The 16,728-nt window shown below is 41.1% G+C and overlaps 1 non-coding gene across 1 annotated transcript; it reads right to left on the bottom strand.

Annotated features, from left to right (window-relative positions):
- Nucleotides 1–6,851: 6,851 nt before the first annotated feature.
- Nucleotides 6,852–6,989, bottom strand: LOC119927779. Its single transcript, XR_005450750.1, has one exon. It is a non-coding gene; the product is annotated as a small nucleolar RNA SNORA7 (small nucleolar RNA).
- Between the last annotated feature and the right edge of the window lie 9,739 nt (nt 6,990–16,728).

Raw genomic sequence — 16,728 nt, 5'->3', positions numbered from 1 at the left:
AGTACAGGTCTTGGGAGTAAACTTTGAGAGAAGGCAGGCGGTCTCTTAAGATACTGCTGGGAAGTATGGGAAAATCGAAGAAGGGGCCAAAGGAGGAGGAAATTTGAGTGGAGCAAAGGAGATTTTAGGGAAACCAGACCTAGTGGTTTAAATTTTACTGACAAACTATGTGGCCAAGTCATTAAGGGTAAGAAACGTAGTAGGGGGTAGAAGGTGTTTGAGGAGTGAGTTAAAAGTCTGAAAAAGTTGTTGTAGTCAATAAGCAAGGGAGTCGATAAGGATGGAGAGGTAATTTTTCCAGAAAGATTTAAAGCAGGTAAGGATGAAATTATATAGATGAGGTCGGCTGGCTGTTGACATTTCTGCCAGCAGCACTTTACAGCTCATGTTCAAGAGTGGAAGAAGTGTACGGTGGAGGTGATTCAGAGTGGCAGGTTGGGGGTATGAGATGGGCATAGGGACAATGGGGTAGATACAAGGTTGTCCCATGTGGGGCTCATAGTCTTAATCCCCATTTTACAGATGAGGTAGCTGAGGCACCGAGAAGTGAAGTGACCTGCCCTAAGTCTCACAGCTGACAAGTGGCGGAGCCGGGATTAGAACCCACGACCTCTGACTCCCAAGCCCTTGCTCTTTCCACTAAGCCATGTAGACTCTGAGCCCCATGCGGAACAAGGGACTGTGTCCAACCAGATTATCTTTTATCTGCCCCAGCGCTTAGTACAGTGCTTGGCACATATTAAGCTTTGAATAAGTACCATTGTTATTTTCATAATTATTATCAATGGTAATTTCTATTAATAAACGATAGTTATTATTAATAATATACAGTACTAATACAACAACAATAATAATAATAAATTAATAATATGCGGTCATCTTATAGCAAGCAGGGAATGTGTCCACCGACTCCATTACAGAGTGCTCTGCACACAGTGAATACTCAGAAATGCGATTGATTGATTATTTAATTATTGTGGCACTCAAGAAAGTCTGGAGCTGCAGTAGCCCACCTGGAGGACTCAGTGGCCCATGCAGATTCTTCCAGTAGGTTGGGATCCAACAGCTCCCAGCTGGGAAAATCCTTGGAGTGAATGGGCGAATGTTAATGAGTCATAGCGACTGTCTAGAGCGAATGATCTAGCAACCATGCGAAGATCATTAAGCATAGATGTGTTAGACAAAGAAAACTAAGAGATCACTGGAAATGCTTCAGGCTTTTGTTCTTATATGTTGTTAGAACATCCTAATATTCTCCTCAATTATTACTTTCATCATTGAGTGTATCCTCCTTCTTTTGAAAACAAGCTAATGTGAAATTTAGAACTTCTAATGGTGTAATAGATAGAGCGGACCTTCACAGATACTGGCTCCAAGTCTGCCACTGGTTGACTGAGTGACCCAAAATATTAATTTAATGCAATCATGATAATAAGCCCTGGCTTATGATCTCGGGGCAGGCAGAGGCCTAATCAAAACCAGGCAGCAGGCTAAAAATAAATTGAATTTATTTGGTTTCTCATTTCTCAACCTTTAGGGTTCAGTTTGCGCAAGATTCTGTGTTTGGGGGAAGATTTATGAGTGAGCTTACCACAGGGAGACATAGGGGAAGGTGGCTTTGATGACTGGTGTGAATACTAAATTTTGAAAGCTGAAAATAATTTTTGCTGGCCTCGTGACTTTTGAACGCTACCCTATTTGCAGGGACAATCAAGTGTTTCTGGGTTCCTTTGCCCGTCACTGAAATAGAAATGGCAGTATTTTCGAAGGGGACTGTGATGCACAGATGAGCAATGCACACTTCTGTTAGGCAGGACTCGGGAAGAGAATGGATAACAGCAGGATATACAAGCAGCTGCTGCACAGCACAGTGATAGAGGCCACAGGCAAGCCAGAAGGGCAGAATAAAAAGTTCAAAGACATAGTGAGGGACAACCTTCAACTGTGAGATATAACCAGTAGATTTTTGGAAGACCACTGAAGCCATCGGAACTGCCCAGAGGGTAATGATTGGGAGAAGAGTTGCTCTTCTCAACAAAGTTTTTGCTTGCTCAAGAGGTGGGCTCAAACAGAGACAGGGCTTTGTAGTATTAATAGAATTTCTTAAGCCTTTACCGCATGCACAGCCTGTACTAAGTGCTGGGAAAGTATAATAATAATAATAACAGTGACATTTGTTAAATGCTTACTATGTGCCAGTAACTGTACTAAACTCTGGAGTTTAGTACAAGCTAATGGGGTTGGATACAGTCCCTGTCCCACGTGGGGCTACTCAGGGTATGCTGTATGGGACAAACCCATTAGACTGGGAAGAGTGTTTTGCTCTTAAGGATGAACAGTGTGGTAAACTGTGATTCTCAAGCGCTAAGTACAGTGCTCTGCACACAGTAAGCGCTCAATAAATACGATTGATTGATTGATTCTCATAAATTGCATCTTCTCATCCCCCGAGATCCATCCACTCGGATGAATCCACTTGCCATCATCCACTGATCTACTCATCACTGAGAGAGCATGTACCTGAGAGTCAGAAGGACACAGGTTCTAATCCAGACGCTGCCCCGTCTCTGCTGTGTGACCTTAGGCAAGTCACTAAATTTCTCCATGCCTCAGTTCCCTCATCTGTAAAATGGGGATTAAGAGTGTGAGCCCCATGTGGGACAGGGATAACTTGTATCTACCCCAGTACTTAGAACAGTGCTTGGCACATAGTAAGCACATAAGTACCATTTTCATCATCCTTATTATTATTATGATTATTAAGTGTTATCTTTGAAAATTACGGATAGTGATATGAGTGCATATATGTGTGTGTGTGTGTATTAATTAATTAATGATGGCATTTGTTAAGCACTTACTATGTGCAAAACACTGTTCTAAGCGCTGGTGATCAGTTTGCCCCACATGGGGCTCACAGTCTTCATCCCCATTTTACAGATGAGGTAACTGAGGCTCAGAGAAGTTAAGTGACTTGCCCAAGGTCACACAGCAGACATTTGGCGGAGCCGGGATTCGAACCCATGACCTCTGACTCCCAAGCCCGTGCACTTTCCACTGAGCCACGCTGCTTCCCCGGTATGTACCTAGTGTATCTATGCACTTTCTAAAACATTGGAATTTGAAAGGCTGAGCATGGAAACTTTGTCCAGCAGGACTTCCCAAATAATTCCTTTTGCAAAAAGGGATTGGGTAGCACATTTAGTTGACAGTGACTTTACAATTCAGGAACTGGACAATCAGACTTGGGACTCTTTTCCTTTTAAGTGAGATCCCTCACCTCCAAATTCTACTCATCTCTGGATGCTCATGTGAAGTTGCTGTTGGGTGGTTGTTGCAGCGTTGGGTTAATGTAGTGGAGAATTCTCTCTCATGAATACACATGTGAGTGCTAAATCAACAAGTAAGATGTGTTGAAAACAAAATTGTGGGCCGGTAAATCCCTTTTGAACTTTTCCATTTTTATAAGGTTTCCTGCTGACAACGTATTCGATTTCTTGTCTGAATTGTTTCAGATGCAAGTTTTGATGATGGTCTTAAATAGATCCAGTCTGTTGAAAATTTGTAAGGGGGGGTATCTTGGCTTTAGAAAATGAGCAGTCCATTGGGGGTGAAAAGTAATGAATTTGAAAGTTTGGAAGGGCGCTCTTCGCAGAGATCACAGCTCTTCCAATTCATATATCTTTGGCTAGAAAACACTATAGTGGTAAAGATTTAAGCAATTTCTTTTCAGAACAGTAGCTAGAATTACTTGAGCTGGAGGAATTCCATAGCCCACCTGCTGCTTTTGAAAGGCTAAAGTAAATTCTTTTTCAAATACTTTTGCTTTGCTTTAAGGTTTTGTTTTGAACATTTTCCACTTTACCACAACTCTCTATGATACACTCATGTCTGCTACGCTACCAATCAGGACATCTTAACTGTTTCGTGATTTCAAATAAGATCTTCCAAATCAACTATTTTTCTTTCTCAAGGAAATAACTGTTGGAGAGGAGGGTTGGGATGGTAAGTTTGAATTCATCAGGCTGTGTTTGTATCTAGTTTTTCTTGAATGACTTTTCTTGCTTGTCTATCAGGCACAGAGTTAACTACTGGCTTGATAAGAACTTTTTAATGAGTCCTCTGAGGCAATAGGTCATAAGCTCCTTGAGGGTATAATCACATCTTTGCCTTCTTTTCTATATTCCCCAAGCACTTTGCACAGTGCATTGCATATAGTTGGTCATCAATAAGCATTGACACCTGTCCACATGTTTTGTTTTATTGTCTGTCTCCCCCTTCTAGACTGTGAGCCCGTTTTTGGGTAGAGACCGTCTCTATATGTTGCCAACTTGTACTTCCCAAGTGCTTAGTACAGTGCTCTGCACACAGTAAGCGCTCCATAAATATGATTGAATGAATGAATTATTGATAACATATCTGTTAAAAGCATTGTTGCTTTATTTAGACTGCTAAAAAATCAGGGGCCAGGATTTTCTGAAGCTTTATTTACATCTGAAGCTAATGGGTTAATATGCTTATTTTTCTTAGACAAAAAAACTCCATGGATACACTACCAGAACAATTGCAGATGGAGATGGGGCGTTCTGGGAGAGACGCGTCCATGATGTCGCTGTGGGTCGGAGACGACTCGACAGCATAAGACAAAGACAAGAGAAAAGACGTGACCCCCCCCCACCCTCTCAAGGAGCTTACAATCTGCTTCAGAGTTATGCAAAGCCCCTCAATTTTGCACAAAAAAGTCCTCATAGTGATTTCTTTGCATTCTGCAAAATGATGAACCATGACGTCTTTGGCTGGAACTTAGATATGTACAGTACATAATAAGCACTTAACAAATACCAAAATTATTATTATTATTAGTGGATATAGAGCATGAGCCTGGGAGTTAGAAGGTCCTGGGTTCTAATCCTGCTCCCACACTTGTCTGCTGTGTGGCCTTGGGCAAGTCACTTCACTTCTTGGGATCATCTACCTCATTTGTAAAATGAGGATTAAGACTGTGAGCCCCATGTAGAAGAGGGACTGTGTCCAACCCGATTTGCTTGTGTCCACCCCAGCGTTTAATACGGTGCCTGGAACATAGTAAGCTCTTAACAGATACCACAGTTATTAGTAGTAGTGTGGGAAAATAGGGTCAGAGGATGAGATCTAAATCCAAGAAGGCACCCTGGAGGGGATTCATTCATTCAATCATATTTATTGAGTGCTTATCGTGTGCAGAGCACTGTTCTAAGCGCTTGGGAAAGTACGATACAACAATAAACAGTGACATTCCCTACCCACAACACATCTAGAGGTGGGGAGACAGACATCAGTACAAATAAATAAAACAACAGATATGTACGTAAGTGCTGTGGGGCTGGGTTGGCAGGGAGAGCAAAGGGAGCAAGTCCAGGCGATGTAGAAGGGATTGGGAGAGGAGGAAAAATGGGGCTTAGGCTGGGAAGGCCTCTTGGAGGAGATGTGCCTTCAATAAGGCTTTGAAGGCAGAGAGAGGGGGAATAGTATAATTTCAGTGGGGTTTTGAAGCTGGGAAGAGAGTGTTGGTATGTTTGATGTACAGTGGGAGGGAATTCCAGGCAGAAGGGCTAGCAAGGGAATAATTAATTCATTCATTCAATTGTATTTATTGAGAGCTTACTGTGTGCAGAGCACTGTACTAAGCACTTGGGAAGTACAAGTCGGCAACATATAGAGACGGTCCCTACCCAACAATGGGCTCACAGTCGAGAAGGGGGAGACAGACAACAAAACAAAACATGTGGACGGGTGTCAAGTCATCAGAATAAATAGAATTAAAGCTAAATGCACATCGTTATGGCGGATGGGGTGAGAATGATGGGCAGTGAATAGGTTGGTGCCATCCATTTGGACTCTACTCTTGAGACTCACCTTGGGACAAAACATTTTTCAGTGTTTGCCCTGGTGCCATGAGAAAAAACTACTTCTTTTCTCCCAAGTTTGCACTGGAAACTAACAAAATCATCTCAGCCACAGGTAGCTTTGCGGGCTCAGTATGAGTGGTGAGATTATAAACAGGGAGCTCTGTGGCGGTAGATCTCATGAAATTCACAAAGTCTGGGCTGATGTGGTGTGCATGTTAGCGCATTTTTACAGTGAATGACTTGTGAGAGAACCTCCTGTGAACTCATCATCATAGAAGAGGTGGACTGTCACCAGTTCAGGGGTTGTGTCTGCAGATGGGAGCCCTCAATTCCTGAGCCTTATCTTCATCCTTTGTCCTTGATGACTCATCTTCAGTCCTGACACCCAGGCTTGATGTGGGCCAATCTGATTATCTTGTATCTACCCCAGAGCTGAGAACAGTGCTGGGCACTGTAAGTGTTTAACAAAAAAAAATTATTATTATTATTCAGGAAGAATCCCAAACTGAACACTATTTGTAAACAATTTTTTTCTGTCTGTCACCCTGATTATCCTCCTTGAGGGCAGGGAATGGGTGTCTTCAATCAATCCATCAGTGGTATTTATTAAGCGCTGGGTACAGAGCCCTGTACTAAGTGCTTGGGATAATACATTATGCCAGATTTGATAGACATGTTCCTTTGCCCACAAGGAATTTACAGTCTAGAGGGGAACTTACCGTTGTGTATGTTATACTCTCCCTTGTCTTATGCCATCGAGTAATTTCCGACCCTTAGCAACACCACGGACACATCTCTCCCAGAACGCCGTGCTCTCCATCTGCAATCATTCTGGTAGTGTATCCATAGAGTTTTCTTGGTAAAACTATGGAAGTGGTTTACCGTTGCCGCTTTCTGCGCAGTAAACTCGAGTCTCCGCCCTCGGCTGTCTCCCATGCCGCTGCTGCCCAGCATGGGTGAGTTTTGACTTGTAGCAGATTGCCTTCCACTCGCTAACCACTGTCCAAGCTAGGAATGGAATGGGCAGGCCTCCGCTTGACTCTCCCTCCCATAGCCGAGGCTAGTAGAGTTCTGGAAACTCCCTAGGTGTGACCTTGAGAGGGTTATACTCTCCCAGTGACTTATTATAGGGTTTTGAGCTCAGTAGATCCTCAATATTAGGGTCTGACTGAATTACCAAGTTTCCATTTCGGGCTTTTGTAGGGTCAACTGTTCACCATCCCACTAGACCGTAAGCTCTTGAGCAAGAATCATGTCTGTCTACTCTGTGGTAGCATACTCTTCCAAGTGCTTAGTACAGTGTTCTGCACACCATAAGGCTCAATAAATACCTTTGATTGATTGGTTGATCATCATCCTCAGCATCAGGATTGAGAACCCAGTGCAGAGCACTCTATGGTATATTTAGGAAGACAGAAGCAATCTCTGGCAACAGAGATCCAATGGAATTTAATTACACTTGTTACATTATTTGCTGCAAGCCTCAACAATCATTCAGTAGTATGTATTGAGCACTTAATGTGTCTGGAGCACTGTGCTAAGCACTTGAGATAATACTTAGGAAAGTACAATAAAACAGAGTAGGTAGACAAGTTTCCTGTCCATAATGAGCCACCTCATGAGTGCTTGAAGAGCTTAATATCTTTTTCTCTCAATTCTTCCCTAAACCTTTCTCATTCAATCATATTTATTGAGCACTTACTGTGTGCAGCACACTTTATTAAGCACTTAGCACTGCACTCAGTGATTCTGTTTTCTATCTCTCTCTTCCAAAGCTTACATCTGGTCCATGGAAACTTGCTCCCTTCTAACGGTCTCCCTCCCCGACTCCTCGGCTGATTCAGGGCCTTTGACTTTTAAAATGTAGTGTTGCATTTTTTTCTACTCATCTTTATTTCATGGAATCAAGCAATGCATTGGAAGTTCTTTCCCACTTCTCTGATAACTTCAGTGTCTGAAGGGACAACCAGGCCTCACGTTAACAAGCACAGGATCATTTATTTTGGTAAATGAATTATTTTCTCCCAAGAAGAGTCCTAATAATAATAATAATGATGATGGTATTGTTAGGCGCTTACAATGTACCAAGCACTGTTCTAAGTGCCGGAGTAGATACAAGGACATCAGGTTGTCCCAAGTGGGGCTCACAGTCTTAATCCCCATTTTACAGATGAGGTAACTGAGGCACAGAGAAGTGAAGTGACTTGCCCAAAGTCACAGAGCTGACAAGTGGCAGAGCAGAGATTAGAACCCACGACCTCTGACTCCCAAACCTGTGCTCTTTCCACTAGGCCACGGTGCTTCTCTAATGTGTTATTGCCAGTGGTGCCAGTTGAAGAGAACACATGGAAAGGACAGCTCATTGTGAAATAGAGTGGTCTGAACCATCATTGCCATAGACAAGGTTCAAACTCGGCAGAATCGCTGATACTTGTGACTAAGATGGGATCTTCAAGCATTCAATAAGGTGAAAAATTCCAGAGTGAAGTGCTTTACTTTGTTCTTTTTACGTTCACTTTTCAAATCATCCCCCCTCTGGAGACCTTTCCGTAGCGCAAAAAGTTACTGTCTTATTGAAGGGGCAATAAAAACATGCTAAAAGAACATATTCTCTTGGAAGAATAGCAGAATGAAAAAAATTCCTGAACGAGGTGCCCTTCTGAAAGTAGAGACTAGGTGTATAGGCAGAATGCAAACAAACTGCGCCTGTGATGACTTCTAACGGTTACCGGGATCGTGGAGTTGTCAGTAGTGGTGACTTTATCATCAGCTGACTTCTGATGATTATATGCTTAGGATGAAATAACCACTTGTTTCCCCCCAAACAGCCTTTAATATCTTCTGTGAAGGTCGGTCTCATAGATTTGATTCTTTAACATTCTAGCTGACATTCCCATTTTCTGAAGTATGAGTCTTAAGATACATAAGTCTTAGATATTGTAGTATCAAGAAAGCTACTATGTGCAGCATTGCAATTAGATAGAGAAAATCCTCTTACTTGGCCACATATGTGACTAGTAAGCCAAGCTTGAAATACCTCTTCCACTGCTACTACAGTATCAGCATTGGCCTTAATCTGAAATCATTTACTTTCACTCAGAAATAAAAATGATTAAATTAATAAAGACAGCTTTAAAGGTGCAGTCCGCTTGCAGTACTGACTGCCATCACAAGCTATTCGGGAATTATTTCATAATTTCTTGGGCGATAAGCACTGTCATAATATACCAGCCGAAATGCTGTCTGGTAATTCTATGACATTCAGGTTCATCTTCCGGCTTATTTTTCCTTTCCTCTCAAGGTGGTGTGACATTGATGTATTGCTTCAAAATAGTCAGAAGGAAACCATTATATCAGATGCTTTTATTAAAGGCATTGGTTTAAAAATATCACATTGCTCTCTTCTTCTCTGAAAACTAACAAAAGGAGTAAACTGTAAAAGAAGCGATTCTAAAATGTCTTTTAATAAAAGTTTCAAGTCTTCAAAATATATTTGCCCCTGGAGCAAACTTTTTTCATTTAATATTGTGTCTGTTAATTAGTGCTTCAAATTTGCAAATTCTTTATTGGTTTATATCAATGTAATACCCAAAGCTCATCTCATTGCCAGATTTGAATGAAATATGATCCTGTTTATTCTATTAAAACGAAGGCTTGAAATTGTTACCCAAATGCCACAGGAATTCTTGCCATTTTCTCATCAAATTCCTCATCAGATTTTTTGTTAAAGTCACATTGTTTTAGATTTTGTGCCTTGGCATTTAAATGAAATTCAATGTGCCCCCACTGGAGGAAACATCTGTAGGGACGTATTATGTACAATATCCATTCCAATCAAGCCGGAGTGAACTGAGTGACTGAATGAGAAGCTTATTCTTGCTCCACTTTCCTCTGATGTGGCTATTGAGTCAGTCTAGGAGAGGGAACATTTTATAAGAATTAAATCAGCACTAGAGCAAAGTTTTTTAAATGCACAAATCACATACTTCTTTAAGGGCACAATATCATTCAAATGAATGAATTTCTGCCTCTCTTTTGATATGGGTCTTTGTGTGCGTAGCATCTGAGCTGGGCTGTTTCATGAATAATAGAGAAGGCAGACTCAGTTGGTGGGGGTTGGTGGTTTTAAGGGGTGATTTTTCCTCAGTTGACTTCTGTTTACTTTTGCTTAGATAGTGATTCCGATTCTCAAGTTTAACCGGCAACAGGACCAGGGGACTTGAGCCTTCAACAGAGCCAGCACATTTAGGCCGCTGCAAGCACTTTGTGCTTGCAACAAATTCACACCCAGCCACGCAGCTGAGCCGGCTTTGCCAATAGACAAAGACAGCCCTAACCCCAACTCCAACCTTATCTCCCACTCAGACTGTATGCTTTCCCTCTAGAATGAAAGTTCCTTGTGGGCAGGGAGCTTATCTACCAACTCTGTTGCATTCTGTCTCCCGAGCGTTTAGTGTACGGTAAGTGCTCAATAAATACCATCGATCGATTCTGAAATGTTTTTAGAGAAGTTCTGAGCAGCGGTTGGCAGCAGAGTTTGAAAGAATACAGGAAACAAAGGTGTTCGGTTCATCGCCAAATTCGTTTTGTTGACTACAGTCTTTCAGTGCCTAATAGAGGGGGATTTGGGCTCGGTACAGTGCTCTGCACACAGTAAGCGCTCAATAAATACGATTGAATGAATTTGGGGGAAGGTTAAGAGAGTCACGCTTTAAGCATATCCTAGACTAATACTGCTCTCTTCATAGGTACTCCACGTTTCTGTACGTTCATTTTTCTTTTTCCAACATGCTTCTCGACCACCCAGGAAAATAATTTTCTTTTCTGATTTTGGTTGAAGAAGGGAAATACAGACAATCAAGCCTTTTATGAATTAACATTTCTATGCAGAAAGATGAAGGATGGGAATGATATGTTGCCATTGATTCTCTTTTATTCTAGAACTAAAAATAGAGACATGAACCCTCCTTATTTTAATGGGATCATGGAAGTATATGAAATGAGGCTTTTTCAGAAAATGTTGATAGTTCCTATTTCTTATCATTCTTTGACTTAGTGTCATTTCAGGTGGGGTTGCACCTATTAAAAATCATTTTCATATCTATTTTCCCTCTCTGAGTGGAGGGGCTTTCAACATATACAGTATTACAGCGTGGCTCAGTGGAAAGAGCCCGGGCTTTGGAGTCAAAGGTCATGGGTTCAAATCCCGACTCCACCAATTGTCAGCTGTGTGACTTTGGGCAAGTCACTTCACTTCTCTGTGCCTCAGTTACCTCATCTGTAAAATGGGGATGAAGACTGTGAGCCTCCCGTGGGACAACCTGATCACCTTGTAACCTCCCAAGTGCTTAGAACAGTGCTTTGCACCTAGTAAGTGCTTAACAAATACCAACATTATTATTATTATTATTATTATTATTAGCCAATGTATACGGTGTTAGACACACTGCTTACAGAATTGTGGGCTCCTGCTCCCATGTCACTAAATATAAAGCAAAGTTTTTGAAATGATGAAAAATGAAATAAACATTAACCCATATAATACCATCAAAACACATTTTGATCTTCGTTAATGAGGCACAGTTTCTTTTACAGAAATTTACTTCAGCCTTGTAGGAGTGAAAAAATAATACTTACCAGCAAATGGGTTTGCTCCATTGTATCCCTTACTTAAAGCAAGAGAAAATAGAGTGTGGGTTTGGCTTTTATGCCATTTCATTGGAAAAATAAGGAAGTGAGATTGATTAATAAATCTCATTACTGCTACTATTACTACTACCTGTGTACACTTTATTGTAGTCTCTAAAAAGTAGTAGGATCATTTAAAGACCCTCTTCAAAAGAAGTGGGATGGAATTCACCAATTATAATAACATGTTTTCAGTAGAGAATCAAATGGTGACATGGATCTTATGGCAGTGAACATAGATGGTCTGACAAGATTCAGTACTCTATTGTTAATCAAATGCAGGCTATAGACCTCCTCTTAAATCTTTTATTTACTTTTATCTGTGACTGTCTGATTTCTTTTCTGCCCTTCCCAATTTCTTTCAAGCCCATGACCCGAGGCCTCCTTTTTTTAGAGGTGAAAAACTATATACTAAAGGGACATTAATGAAATAAAGATGGCTGTTAATATAAAGAACATGATGAGCATAGGCTATAAGCACTCTTTGAATGAATAAATGTAAAGAAGCAGCGTGGTTCGGTGGAAAGAGCACGGGCTTTGGAGTCAGAGGTCATGGGTTCGAATCCTGGCTTCACCACATGTCTGCTCTGTGACATTGGGCAGGTCACTTAACTTCTCTGAGCCTCAGTTACCTCATCTGTAAAATGGGGATTAAGACTGTGAGCTCCACGAGGGACAACCTGATCACCTTGTATCCCCCGAGTGCTTAGAACAGTGCTAGGTACATAGTAAGCGCTTAACAAATGCCATCATTATTATTATTATTATTAATGATGATATGTAATGTAATGATATTTTGCATCAATATGCATTCAATTATTTTATAATGAAGGGGATCCATTTTTAACAAATCCCAAATTAAGGAAAACCTGTGTTTGTGTCCTTGTGTGCCATGGAGGTCAAAGCACACAGACAGTAACAGCTCCTCTGACAACACATTCCATTGATACCCTCATTATTGGGAGAACATTTTCTGTTCCCTCACTTTATTCTATACAAAATGCATAATAAAAACATGCGTTATAGAAGAACTCTTTATCCAAGGGACTGTATGTGTTAGTCATGTAAACATTTTTTCAAAAACAACAACAAGAACAACGACAAAGAACAAACAAATCCCTTTCAAAAGCAAGCATTGAAAAAGTTGAGTCTAATCCTCGCATTGCCTAAATTTACTACTGGGAAGTAAGTTTGACACTCTTGGAAGAACTTTAATGGTTTCAGGAGGTGTTGTCTGCTGCCATAACCCCACAGTCTCCTTCCCACCCACGGACAGAGAGAAAATGAGGGGGTGGTGAGTAGGGATGAACATTGGGAGGCTTTGGAAGTGTAGGAGTGGGGAATTATAGAATGCCCCACAATCCCTCTTCTGTGCCTCTTCCCTCTTGCTCTAGGCCAGAAACTAGCTTGGTCTAGTGGGTAGAACCGGGCTTGGGAGTCAGAAGGACCTGGGTTCTAATCCCAATCAATCAATCAATCGTATTTATTGAGCGCTTACTGTGTGCAGAGCACTGTACTAAGCGCTTGGGAAGTACAAGTCGGCAACACATAGAGACAGTCCCTATCCAACAGCGGGCTCACAGTCTAGAATCCCACCTCTGCCACTTTCATTCATTCAATCGTATTTATTGAATGCTTGCTGGGTGCAGAGCACTGTACTAAGTGCTTGGGAAGTACAAGTCGGCAACACATAGAGATGGTCCCTAAGCAACAATGCACTTGTCTGCTGTGTGACCTTGGGTAAGTCACTTCACTTCTCTGTGCTTCAGCTATCTCATCTGTAAAATGAGAATTAAGACCGTGAGCCCAGAGTGAGACTGGTACTGCATCCAACCCAAATGCCTTAGATCGACCCTAGGGTTTATTGAAATACCTGGCATTTAGTAAGCACTTAGCAAATACCACAATTATTATTATTACTATTAGGAGGCATCCAGATAGGGCAGCCACTTAACTGGTCGTCTTGAAAGTCTTCACCTGATAAACAGCTTATAGCTCAAAAATGGTTCTATTCCATCATGCGACCCTTTCAGATACTAGTAAGCTCCTTGTGGACAGGGATTAAATGTACTGACTTTATTATATTGTATTTTCCCAAGTGCTTAGTACAGTAATGGTCTGCACACAGTGAGAACTGAAAAACTACCATCGATTGATTAATGGATTAATTAACACAATTTAATGCATGAAGCCATGCAGCTAATGTTCTTAGACTGCTAATGTTCTTCCTAAAGTGCCTAAATGATTGCCCAAGTATAACCATAAGTCATGGAGAATTGGGTTCAGAATTTCCATTTTACAGTTGGGGTTCCCCCTACACTGAGGCCTAGCAAGGTTTAAGTGACTTATCTATGATTGGATTCCTTACGACTCCACAGATAACTAGACTAAAAAAAAAAATGTAAATTCCTAAATTTTGCTTCCCAGATTTTATTGCACATTTAACTTGATATGGATCATTTTAGGTCAAATTGGAATTCTCTATCTCAACCTTTCTTGTCACAAAAAATAATTCCCCTTGTTTATTTTCATTGTTCAGACTGAGAAACCATGGACATGGGAGAGTTGTCTAGTACGTTGGGCGGAGATTCAGGAGTTAGGAATTTCAATTTGAAAGGTAGTTCAGGTAGACTGTCACAGTGTTTTGCACTGATTTGCTCTGTACCTTGAGCAGGCAGTAAGCTCTCTTTAGATCAATCTGTTTTTCAAGCATCTAATGCAGGCATCTTTATGCAATAGGAAATCATTTATTTCCCCTTCACACAATGATAAAGAGCTCTTCTAGCTAATAGGGTTTTACTCCCATTTAAAAAATATAAATTCTTCCTTTAGGGTGATAAAAATCTCTAAGAGGAGTGGGGTTTTTTTTGCAAATCTCTGTGATTCTATACTGAGGTTGTGAAAAAGATCCCTTTCATTTCAGTTGCTTGAAAGGAATATATTACTCATATTTCCTACTTGAAGTCTAGTTCTCAAATGACTTGATCTTTGGGGAATAAAACAGATTTTTTTTCCATTTATTTTCTCAAAGGAGCATCACCTGGTGCATGTTACTGAAATCTAGTTGAGTATAACTCTCGGGAGATTTAGATTGGGTATATTTGCTTCCAGATAGTGAATCTGTGATTCCTCTCATTTTGTTCAGGGTGAAGAATTAGGGAAGTGACTTTAATACTTTTTTTTCCTCATTCATCCTATTTATTCCATACATTGGCCTACTTTTGACATGAGTTTATTTTGATCACCTTGTAACCTCCCCAGTGCTTAAAACAGTGCTTTGCACATAGTAAGTGCTTAACAAATACCATCATTATTATTATTATTACAAAAAATGGGCTGTTTCCTTTCTTTCTCGGGTAAATGGTCCAATTTATAGTGCTACTGGGGTAATGGGCTTCAGCTAATTCCTGATGTTGAAAGTCTGAATTAGTGTCACTATCTTGGCTGGGCTTACCATGGACTCTCAAGTTTGAAAATTTCACTGTGGGAGTCCAGTAGACGCAGCAGTGTTTGTTGACTGACCCATTATTGACTCTAACTAATCTCAGAGAATTCAGTGGGAAGGCTACCCTCCAGTTAGAAACTCAATCCCGATTTTAAGGCCCTCTGAATATAGTGTTTTTTGGCTTTTTGTTTTGGTTTGTTTAGTTTTATGGTATTTGTTAAGCGCTTACTACATGCCAGGCACTGTTCCAAGCTCTGGGGTAGATGCCAAGAAATCAGGTTGGACACAGTCCATGCCCCACATGGGGCTCACAGACTTAATTTCCATTTTATAGATGAGATAACTGAGGTGCAGATAAGTTAACCAACTTGCCCAAGGTCACACAGCAGACAAGTGGCAAAACTGGAATAAGAGCCCGTTGTTGGGTAGGAACCGTCTCTATATGTTGCCGATTTGTACTTCCCAAACGTTTAGTACAGTGTTCTGCACACTGTAAGCGCTCAAAATATGATTGAATGAATAAATGAATAAGTACTCAGGTCCTTCTGATATCCAGGCCTGTGCTCTATTCATTAGGCCACACGGCTTTGCAGTGCCCTTTTTTAACTTTTCAGGTAACTTATGTTGGTGGTGACTCCACCTCTGGGCTGATCTGACTGTTCGCAAATAAAAATGCTGCATATAAGCAATTTTAAGAGGGTTGCCATCTCTCTTGGCTTGAAAATTAATCAATCTTTGGTATTCATTAAACACTTAAGTCTGCAAAGCACCATATTAAGTACTTGGGAGAGTACAATACAGTAGACACAATCGCTGCTACCAGGTAGGTTATGATAGAGTGGAAAGTTCATACAAGAAGACAGGTGAGGCAGGGAAAGAAAGTACAATCCCTTCCATGATTTGGAAAGAAGGTTCTTCTTTTGAAAGCCATGATGGTGACTATTTCTTGTCTTATGATGTCACATCGTCTCCTCCCCATTGCGACGCCATGGACACATCTGTCCCAGAACACCCCACCTCCAACTACAACTGTTCTGGTAGTGGATCTATAGAGTTTTCTTGGTAAAAATATGGAAGTGGTTTACCATTGCCTCCTTTGGCATAGTCAACTTGAGTCTCTGCCCTCAACTGCCTCCCGTGCTGCTGCTGCCCAAGACAGGTGAGTTTTGACTTGTAGCCAATTGCCTTCCACTTGCTAGCCACTGGCCAAGCTAGGAATGGAATGGGTAGGCCTCTGCTTGACACTCCCTCCCATAGCCGAAAGCGGTAAAACTCTCTGAATCAATCAATCAATCAATCAATCAATCAATTGTATTTATTGAATGCTTACTGTGTGCAGAGCACTGTACTAAGCGCTTGGGAAGTACAAGTTGGCAACATATAGAGACAGTCCCTACCCAACAGTGGGCTCACAGTCTAAAAGAGGGGCATTGCTCTTCATTCACGCTTTACCCTTTCCTCAGTTCCACAGCACTTATGTATACATCCATAATTTATTTATTTAATACAATAACTACGGTATTTGTTTAACACTTACTGTGTGCCAGGCACTGTCCTGGATACCAGCAAATTGGGTTAGACATAATCCCTGTCCCCCTACTTACTATGTGCCAGGCACTGTCCTGGATACCAGCAAATTGGGTTAGACATAATCCCTGTCCCCCTTAGGGTTCACACTCTCAATCCCTATTTTACAGATGAGGTAACTGA

The sequence above is a fragment of the Tachyglossus aculeatus genome, chromosome 4 (genome assembly GCF_015852505.1).
Source record: "Tachyglossus aculeatus isolate mTacAcu1 chromosome 4, mTacAcu1.pri, whole genome shotgun sequence".
Lineage (NCBI taxonomy): Eukaryota > Metazoa > Chordata > Mammalia > Monotremata > Tachyglossidae > Tachyglossus > Tachyglossus aculeatus.
Note: the sequence above shows the minus strand (reverse complement) of the source record. Positions and strands in the feature narration are given on the sequence as shown.